At 40.0% G+C, this 10848-nt stretch overlaps 1 pseudogene; it reads left to right on the forward strand.

The window, feature by feature from the left end:
* Positions 1-5296: 5296 nt before the first annotated feature.
* Positions 5297-8003, forward strand: LOC143630788 (putative receptor-like protein kinase At2g23200 pseudogene; annotated as a pseudogene).
* The last annotated feature ends 2845 nt before the right edge of the window (positions 8004-10848 follow it).

Below are 10848 nucleotides of genomic sequence, written 5' to 3' on the forward strand. Positions count from 1 at the left end.
AAAATATTTTCAATTAATATTTAAGAAAAACAAAAATGAGTCGTTTGACTCACCAAAAAGATTTTTATATTTTCTTAAGAAAGTTATAAAATGATTTAAAATGTTTTTCTGTTTAAAGGGAGCTCCTGTTTAGAGGAAGTTGGATAATATAAAAATAATAAAATTTTGAGAAATTGATTCACCTTTGGAAAATGATAAGAAATTATCTTTGACAATTCTAGCACATGTAAATAGTAAATCAAAGCCAACAAGATCATTTATTGGTGTGTAGATTGGTTTCCCAAATGAGTAAGTGTCATAGTGATATAAACTAAATTAGCCGCTTATGCTAGTGGTTTTACCTTTATGAAGCGGTTACATGACTCCACATTAAGTCATATCGATGAAAGCAAAAATGTTATTTGTTAGTCATACACGAGCCCGTTAATGATTGATCACCATAAAATTATTCTTGCTTTGATATATATATATATATATATATATATATATATATATATATATATATATATATATATATATATATATATATATATATATATATATTAAAAATCAAAATGAAAACGCAAAAAAACTGAAAGTGCTTAAAAGAATTTAAATTCAACACAAAATGTTGTTAATTAACAAACAAAAAGTGGCATATTAGAACCACGTAACGTGGGGCAAACAAGTAAGTCTTAAACTCTTTATATGAAGGCATGTAAGTCCAAACTTCGCAAGTAAGTCCACGGTTCAACTTTTATTGTTTGTAAAAGTTTGCAAAAGGTTAAATAAGCTCAAAATATTTTGATAAATCATTAGGGGTCAGAGTCAATTCGGGGTGATCTAATGAACACAAATTATACCCGAGGTATGATGAATTCGGTAACATGTTGGATTTAATGGGGACCAAATAAGTATTGTGCTTAATACATACCTTAACGTATCACATTGACACTTAAATACTTGTTAAGTTTAAAGTGGACAAAATATATCTACAATCGACTTTGAGTTCTTGGCATAATAATATTGAAATAGAAGTGTGATCTACGACGTTATCGATCAATGTGATTTCATGTTGTGATATTTCTCGCAAAAAAAATATTAAAAATCGTTAGAAAATTTTGTAAATATCATTGACATATAATGTTAATTTCATATTTACTCCTACCTAAATTTAATTTTTTATTTTTGTTTTCTTGTTTTAACTTAAACTTGGTTTAAGTATGTTTTATTTTTTATTTTTATTTTTACTTGTTATTTTTATTTTCATTTTTATTTTTAATTTTATTTTATTTCATTCTCTTAATTTTAAGTTTTTTATTTATGTCTCTATGTTGACGGTCCATATTGCAAATGTTGTTAATGAGTCGACCAACAAAATATACCTTACATATACTTAAAGTATTTGGTTTCGGTATATAAATATTTTGCGGGTTTATATCTATAAAACTTTTAGAGTTCGGGGGTTGAGAGTGCAAAATCGTTTAAAACTCGAGAGGTTTTGACCCTATTGCGAGATAGGCTGACCATATATAAAGGGGAAGTCAAAAAAATCTTTCATTTCATTCACCCACACTTATCCCAAACACTTTCAACTCTTTCTCTTTCTCTTTCTCTTTCTCTTCAACCCTAACCACTGCCTCCTCCACCGTCTTTGAACGCAAACACAAAAACAAACATCAAACTGCTTTCACTCTTGTTTTACACTTGATAGATCATCAAACATTGACCGCTAATCCATTTTTCTTGATCAAATCTCTGTTCTTCTTGACCTTGTTCTTGGTGGTTCATAACCGAACCTTTAGTGGATGTATGGACCTCTTTGTGGTGATTTTTGTGATAAATCAATGTTATGTTCTTGTCATCGATATCATAATACATTTTTGAACCGATTTAATTAGATTCTTGTAAAGCTTTATATGGTTTTTAAGATTTTAGGGTTTTTCCGGACTTTTTTGGGTTCAATTAACCTTTGTTTGAGTCGAGTTCAAGAAAGAAAAGTGCCCAGAAGTGTAAATCGGATCTGGGCGACCTTGTTGTGAAGTGGAATTAAAATGTTAACATATTGTATATTTGAATTGAATATGGATATGAAGTTGTTATTTGGATCGAATCAACTTTAAGTCGAATAGAGTTAAAATATCAAACAATTAAAATACTGATGGACAAAATCTAAAGGCAAAGTGAATCGAATCGAATTCATTTCTGATCGAATCGAGTTTAATTTTAATTGAAGCAAATTTCTAAAAATCGATTCGATTAATTTCAAAACTCGATTCGATCCAATTTAAAACTTGATTCGATTCAGCTTGGAAACTTGATTCGATTCTCTGAAACTCAACTCGATTCATTCAGACTTGGACATTTTCCGTACTAACAAGAATTTAAAGCTAGATTCAACAGAATCCCAAAACTCGATTCGATTAGATTATACTTTGAAGTTTTTCACAGATTTGACTTAACAAGTAAATTGAATTGAATTTAATCTCAATCAAATCGAGTTTTATAAATTTGATTCGATTGAGATCAAAACTCGATTCGATTGAATCCAGAGTTTGATCTAAATCCAACTCGATTCGATTGGTTTATACTTGGCAGTTTTAAATTTTCTTTTGTTTTATTGTTTGTTTATTTTAGTCAAACAGGCCGTTTTTAAGGAAGAAGTGGGTATGTGTATCAGGAAGAAAGTCTAGGTACGAAGTTTGGACAGTTTGCTGCAACTGAGCTTGAGGAAGAGGCTGTGGAAGAGGTTGAAGGTGATGAAGATAGTGGTGCTGATGGTGATGATGATGATGAGCCTGATTATGAGGCTAATGACATTGACAATGACGTTGAGGGTGGACACATAACGAAAAGGATCTAGAACAAGAAAAGGAAGGCTCCAAGCAAGCCTTCTGCCGGGAGTTCTTCATTGCCAGTCGAGGAAGAAGAAGAACCCGAGCAACCCTTAAATCGTTTGAAGAAGGTTGGGGACTTCCAGAAGCCCACTTCCTCAAAAGTGCCTACGTTAAAGGTAACATTTCCTTCGTTCATTATGACACAGACCACCACCATACAGCCAACCCAATTAACCACACCTCCACCACAAACCACACAAACAAACTGTCACCTTATCTCACCAACAACCTTACCCCGCACCTTAGCCGCACAAAAAAGGAAATAACTCCTAGCCAAGACTAAAACTAAAACCAAGACCAAGACTAAATAAACCACTAGGAGACTTTTAGATGAACCCATCACACCACCCGAGACATATCCATCAAGACAACACGAAACTTTACCGTCTATCTTTGAGAACCTTCACACCTCATCTGACGAACCTGAAACCGAACCAGTCCATACCTCACCCATACACCAAAGTCTCTCACCACCTAGGACATCATCAAGTTTTATCTCACCAACCTACCAATTCACATCTCCAATCAAAGCCACATCTTTTTAGGCATCCACCTTTATCTCTCCAACCCACACACAAACTACCACAACCGAACCCATCAGCCTGCCTTTAGCCCTAACCACATCTCTATCTACCCATACGATAACAATGCCACTCAAACAACCATTCAACCTTGCTTCTTCATCACACCTCACGCAACCACTAAAAGGCTTGTCATATCAGTGATACCCTTGTCCAGTGGAAAATCAAAGAAGTCTCTAGTGTTTAGGGATCCTATCCTTGATAGGTTCAGGCTCTTGATGTATCAAACAAAAAAAGGGTGAAACGGGAACATCTTATGATCAAGTTTGTAAAGGATCAACATGCAACAAATGAGAAAGTTGTGAAAGAAAAAGACACTCTGGCTGCCAGAGTTGTTAAGTTGGAGCAGGACAGGGAGTTTGAGCGTTCCCTGATTGAGAGCCAGAGATTGTGGAAAGAAAACTTGGAGAACCAAATCACATGTCAGCAGCAGTTGATAACAAGTGTGTCTTTCCTCAATGCTCAATGCCATGATGAGGTGATCATACTTGAATCAAAGGTTTCTTACCTTGAAACTGACTTGCGTCTTCCTCCAATCTTACAAACAACTTGAGGAATGAATTGTGGTTGGGTGTAGATAACTTGAATAATGGAGTCGGGTGTTGATAGGACGTTGATGGAATGCGAACGTCTGGAGTCAAGGATTGGGTTCTTGGAAGGGGATTTAACTTCCTCACGAAATGTTGGAACATTTATTGGTGAAAATGTGGAGTTGCGGGCTGAGAGCTCAGATTAATGAAGTTGAGTTCAATGAAGCCCCTGTGAACAGATACCTTGCTGATCTTGAGATCATGAAGCTGACTGATGAAGAAATAGAATATCTTAAAAGCCGACTAGAAGTGTTCAGAACATTGACAGACTCTAATAATGATGATGAGGAGGAAACAAGAAAACGACAATCTGCCTTAGCCGAGCTTGTTACAGATGCGCATACTATCGGTCGCAAAGATGATACTGGTGGTAGTGGTGTTGTAGTTGGTGGTGATGGTTCTAGTGGAAGTGGTGTTGGAGTCACTGTTATTGGTAGTGATGCGGTTGTAGTTAGTACGATTGTTAGTGCAAGTACTACTGTCACACACGCCATTACTATAGTTGCTCTAGCTATTGGAGCAACTGTGACTAAGGTAATGATGATCATGGTTCAATTCTGATAATGATGATTTAGATAATGAGGATGATGAATCAGATAAGGAAGATGATGAGGACGATAATGAGGATGATGATCCACATAACAGTTTTGATGAGCCGCGTGATGGAAATGATGGTGGCAATGGTAATGGTGGTGCTGGTGGTGGAAGCGGAGCAGTTGATCAATCTGCTTCACAATCTGAGATGCCCATATTGGAGTCCCAATCTACTGATCAGACACAGAAAGTAAGGGATGCGGATGCAACTTTGGAGGCTGAGACTCCTCTATTCTTAATGTTGATGCGATTGCAGGTACTGAGTCTCCGGTTCAAGAAGTCGTGGAAGATGACAAAGAAAACAAATATGATGATGATGGTATCAACTACTCTCCAAACCCGGATACTCCAACTCATGATCCAGTCCCGGAAGTCTCTTATGTTGCGGCTCTCCCTGCCATAAGTCAAACGACAGGAAATAAAAAGTGGCACAATGTTTCTAAATGTGCCAGCACACTGTTTTTTTAAATTTAGGACCATCAGTGAGTATAAACTCATTTAAAATTAATATCAGCCAATAACATTTAATTGGAATTACTAAAATTCAATTTTCCAATGAAAAATGATAATATTTCAAATATCTAATGTCTCGTATCAAAAACACAAAGAACAAGTCAATAATCCATTTAGAACCACTAGACACTGCTAATCTTCCGAGTCTTCGTCAACTCCTGTCCCACATTGTCTTCTTCCTCCACTTAAACCAATAAATAATTATCCAATTCAAACCAGTAACAACTCATCACCTCCATTCCATCAATGGACTCCACCCTTTCTTTCATTCTCATCATCCTCTTCTCTCATCTCTTCGTTACCCAGTCACAGTACTCCTTACCTGACCACCACTTCATCAGCTGCGGATCAAAATCTTCTGTCACTTACACCGGCAAGACGTTCATAGGAGACGATGACAGCCCGAGTTCCTTCTCGGTCTCCGGTGGCCTCACCGCGAACAACCCGGCTTCCAACATGCTGGATATCTACAAAACATCAAGAGTTTTCACTCAGAAGGCGTCTTACAACCTCCAGGCAGATGAAAACAACACTTTTGTGATGGTACGACTTCACTTTTACCCTTTTGTTTATAATTCATTCGAGTTATCGTCTTCCAAGTTTGATGTTTCGGCTTCGGGGTTTCCCTTGTTATCCGATTTTACCGTGGGAAACACTTTAGTTATTAAGGACTTCATTATCCCAATTGGATTAGTAAAGAATTTCCAAATTGAATTCACACCCGCCAGTGATTCCTCTCCGGCTTTCGTGTCCGCCATTGAAGCTTTCACAACACCGCCTGAACTGTTTCGGCATGGTGTGAGTGTACAGCGTGTTTCACCTGCGGGTGCTGATGCTGATATGAATGATTTATCATCAGCGTATGCATTCATCCCAGTTTATAGGATTAATGTTGGTGGAGATAATATTGATACAGAACGTGACACTTTAAGAAGAAACTGGATACCGGATGATGGTTACATATTCAGGAGTGAACCAGCAAGAAACATATCAGTCTCGGGCAAGCTGGAGTATAGTATTGAGGGTTCTACCCGATTCGATGCTCCGGATGATGTTTATAAAACCGCGAAGCAACTGATAGACTCTTCGGTTAATATAACATGGAATTTTGGGGTTAATAACAGCACCATATACCTTGTTCGAGCTCATTTTTGTGACATTAATAGCTCGGTCCCCGTTGATGCAGGCTTTAATCTGTTCGTCTACAGCCAGTACAAGAAGACGATTCAACCCGCAAAAATGAACAACGTTCAAGTTCCGTTTTATAATGATTTTGTGGTGAGTTCGGGTGATTCGGAGTTGGTGAATATTAGTATTGGTGCGGTTGATGGTGCGAATCTAGCCCCGTTCTTGAACGGGCTCGAGATCATGGAGTTAGTGTCAAATTCGGGTGTGGTTGATCATGGAGGCAGTGGGAAGAAGAGTAAGAATATGTTTATTGTGGTTGGATGTGTTCTTGGAGGTGTGGCTTTTGTGTTGGTGTTGTTGGTTGGTTTTTTCATCGGGTCGAGATGTGGCAGGGCGAAGCCGGTGGTTGGGGCAAAACCGGAATCTAACGTGGTGCCTTCTTACGGTCGGAGTTCGTACACGAGCATAAATATGGACTTTACTATTAATCACCCGTCACCGATACCTAATTTGAATCTTAGCCTTCGGTTTCCCTTTGCCGATATCTTGCACGCAACGAATGGTTTCGACGAGAAGTTGTTGATCGGAAGAGGCGGGTTCGGGAAGGTGTATAAAGGAACTCTTCCTGATGGTATGGTAGTTGCAGTGAAACGGGGCGAAAAAGGACACGGGCAGGGTCGACCTGAGTTCGTGACAGAAATTTTGGTGTTGTCGAAAATAAGACACCGTCATCTTGTTACATTGATAGGGTATTGCGACGAGAGGTTCGAGATGATTCTCGTGTATGAGTTTATGGAGAAGGGGACACTTCAAGATCACTTATATGAGAACAAAGCGCACCCGAAGCTCTCATGGAAACAGAGACTCGAGATTTGCATTAGCGCGACTCGAGGGTTACATTACCTTCACACGGGGTCAGATGAAGGAATAATCCACCGAGATGTCAAGTCGACAAACATTTTGCTTAACGAAAAGTACGTTGCAAAAGTGGCCGATTTTGGGATATCGAGGTTAGATAATGTTGATGAAACCGAGATTTCGTATATCAAAGGCAGTTTTGGGTATTTGGATCCTGAATACATTAGCTGCATGAAACTGACACAAAAATCAGACGTTTACTCTTTTGGAGTAGTGTTACTTGAAGTACTTTGCGCTAGGCAAGCACTGGATAACACGCTTCCTCAAAAGGAAGCAAATTTGGCCGACTGGGGGATCAAACATATACAGGACGGGAAGGTGGAGGCAATAATGGATCCATATCTTGTAGGTACAATAAACCCGAATTCTTTAAGAAAGTTTTTGGAGACGGTCGAGAGGTGTTTGAAAAACACCGGAGATGAGAGACCGAGCATGACTGATGTGCTATGGGACTTGGAATATGCGTTGAAGCTTCAACAAATGTTTGTGGAGAAAGAGCCGTACGAAGATAGCACAATGAACACGTCGTTGCAGTTGTCAATGTCGATGATCCATCGCTTGCCGTCTAATACTATCGACGATGACTCCGACGTGAATGGTCATAGCCGGGCCATGAATTATATGAGCGAAAGCCAAGTATTTTCTCAGTTGAACATGGATGAAGCTAGATAGGACATGTGAGTAATAGAGGGGCGTTACAAAATGTTGGTGGTCATTTGTAATTATTAGTACCTTTTATTTTGTATACATGTGATATGTTGCAGATGGTGTTTTTGGGTTACAAGTAAATGTGAAATACCAAAGGTAAGGTAAGAACATCTCATGGTATCTTTATTATTATGTTTTACAATTACAATTCTTTCTCTCTCAACCTCCATAATTGGCTCCTTTTATATTTCATAGAAACATCCAAACGATTTACAATGAAGTGGCAGGTAAGTGGGTAACAAGCTGTGCCGCAACCCCCTTTTGGATAGCAAACCCAATCCGACTAAAAACAAAGTTTTGATTCTTATGAGCTGATACGTTACAATACACAACTTTCTGAACCCTATTCAAAAGGTCCACGGCATCCGGAGCTAAGAAACCAAAAGTGTCAAAGGCGAAGGGGATAAACACGTGTTGATTCTCCAAACAAGCTCTCTCGTGTTTAGCAACCTTGCCCGATGCCGCCTTCAATGCTGTCTGGCCTGTTACAAATCCAGTGTCCCTAATTCCAACAAGAGGGGACACTCCTGTGAGGTCGACACAAGCGTGTTTTCCCCCTACCCACCCAAAAACAAGTATATCGGCCGGTCGTAATGTAGATCTTCCTTCTTGAGGATCCGTAAGAAAGTTTACGGGGGCTTCCTTTTTAGCCGAAATTCCGGCTCGTTTAAGAACATCGCATAGAACATCCCTCACCAAATCATGCCTGTACTTAAACCCAGGCAACTCTTTGCAGTGAACCGCATGCTCGCCAAAAGAATCCAAACAAACCTTACGGCAAACCAGGCACGGCTCATCTACCGGAAACAAAGGGATCATTAACCGATACTTCAGGATGGCCCGGTACTCCAAAGCTGACATATATTGGCCCAATCCTTCAATAGGGAGAACACTTAAGAAATCTTGAGCCCGAAGACACTCAAACACCGCTTTTTGATGAGGGGATAAATCAAACTTCATTTCCAAACTCTTGATGATTCCACTATAAAGGGCACTCGCCAAAGCATGTTGGGCTTTAGGGGGGCGGTGTCTTTATTAGAGAAACCGATAATGTCAAAATCGGGAAGTGAAATGTGCAACCGATCTATCGCACTCCCATAATCGGAGTCAAACCCATAAATACCACAACCTCGAAGAATGTGGTCTTGTAATTCCCAAGATTTCGCCCTCGAGGCCACAAACGCATAAGTAGAAACGTCTGAAGCTGAACATAAACCAAAACCTCCAAAACGAGTCGGAAGTGATGCCAACCTCCATTGAAAATCTCCAAAGAAGGAACCACCACAAACCACGATGTCCTCAATCGCCCCCCGAAGGCCATTGTCAAACACAGAAACTGCTTCTCCTACATACACAGGTTGGCATGTTCTGAGACCAAACAACAACTTTCCAACTCCCATACATGAGCGGAGCAAAAGGAACTCGCATTGAGGGTCCCGCAAATGCGGGAGATAGCTCATCAACTCCACAGCTCGGGAAGCCCTTTTCATAGCAAGTTCACTGATGAACCCGGCATGCCGGCTAACGGCTCTCCCGAGGAGTTTCACACCTAGCACCGGTCTTCCAATCTCACAGGGAAACACCCCGTCCCGCACCTTAACCCCATTGCACGACGGCCAAAATACTTCGGTTTTCTTAATATTAAGTTCAATGCCCAGGCGGGGACCCTCCAACCTGATAATATCTAAAGCTTTGGCAACCTCTTTAGAGTCCCCAATAATTGTACCATCATCTAGGTACCAAGCATGAAAGAGAAGCTTACAGGAACTCTGGACTAGATGAATAAGTGGGTGCAGAACTAAGGCGAAAAGAAGAGGTCCCAAAGGGTCCCCCTGCTGAACCCTAGTGGTGGACCAAATGTGGTCATCCCCCACATATAGCCTGGCCGGTTGCCCATATAAAAAGTTCACCCATAAGGAAATAGATGGACATCGAGCCCGAACCTCATTCAGAAGGGCAGTCCTATCCACCAAGTTGAAGGCATTACTAAAATCAATAGTAAGCATAGCCAATGACCCATCAGAATGGAACTTACTTAAAAACCTGTTCGCGCTATGAAGAACGGCCTCTGCACCACTAGGGACTCCCACCCCAAACTGAAAGTCGCACAGGTATTTAGTAATGTCTTTCCCAACACCCCTCATAGCCACCTTAGAGATCAATCTTCTCCAAATGGCACCTACGGCAATAGGTCTAATCCCATTGTCCGGTTTGAGCAACGGTGTGAGAGGAGCCGACGCAATGAACTCTGCCAAAACCCTTGGGCATCTCCCCCCAAACATAAATTAACCATCGCAGTAGTAGCCTTTAGTAACCAAACAGCGATCGGCGACCCCTCTCCACAAAATGCATCCAAAATATGTTGTGCCCTCAATCCATCTCGTCCGCATGACGTCCCTTTAGGGAAGGACTTAATGCATCCAAGCACACAATCCTCATCAACAACAAGAGGAGGCTCAGAAAGCAATGAAGCAGGCATAACCGGTGGGGGCAAATTGGGATGCTTAGCCACTAACGCTTTCAAAGTGTCATTGCCGAAAGGTGCAACCCTTGAAGAGCATAATACTTTAATGGCGGCAGTAAAATGCCCGTCCACCACTTTTCGTAAACATTGTTTCACATTGGCACATACCGCAACATCACTGTACTCATAGCTATTTCTGGATAATGTGTTTATGTGAAACTTTGTATTGATAGTACTATTCTTTTTTAAATGTCAATGTATGCTGATATGAACAAACTTTACACTTTTCCTTGATTTTTTTTTCAGCGAGAAGGAAATTATATAAACTACCGACTAGCAAGCAGCTATATGGGAAAACATTTCCTCATTTTATGTCATACTAGTTACTAGATAGAAATGTATAATAAGTTACTCTAAGTATAGAAATTCTACCATAAGTTCCAACTACCAACTTTTCAGTCACAAAATAAAGCTTG

The sequence above is a fragment of the Bidens hawaiensis genome, unplaced genomic scaffold, assembly GCF_021521415.1.
Source record: "Bidens hawaiensis isolate Kalapana, Puna unplaced genomic scaffold, B.hawaiensis_p1.1 tig00005823_1, whole genome shotgun sequence".
NCBI classification, from domain to species: domain Eukaryota; kingdom Viridiplantae; phylum Streptophyta; class Magnoliopsida; order Asterales; family Asteraceae; genus Bidens; species Bidens hawaiensis.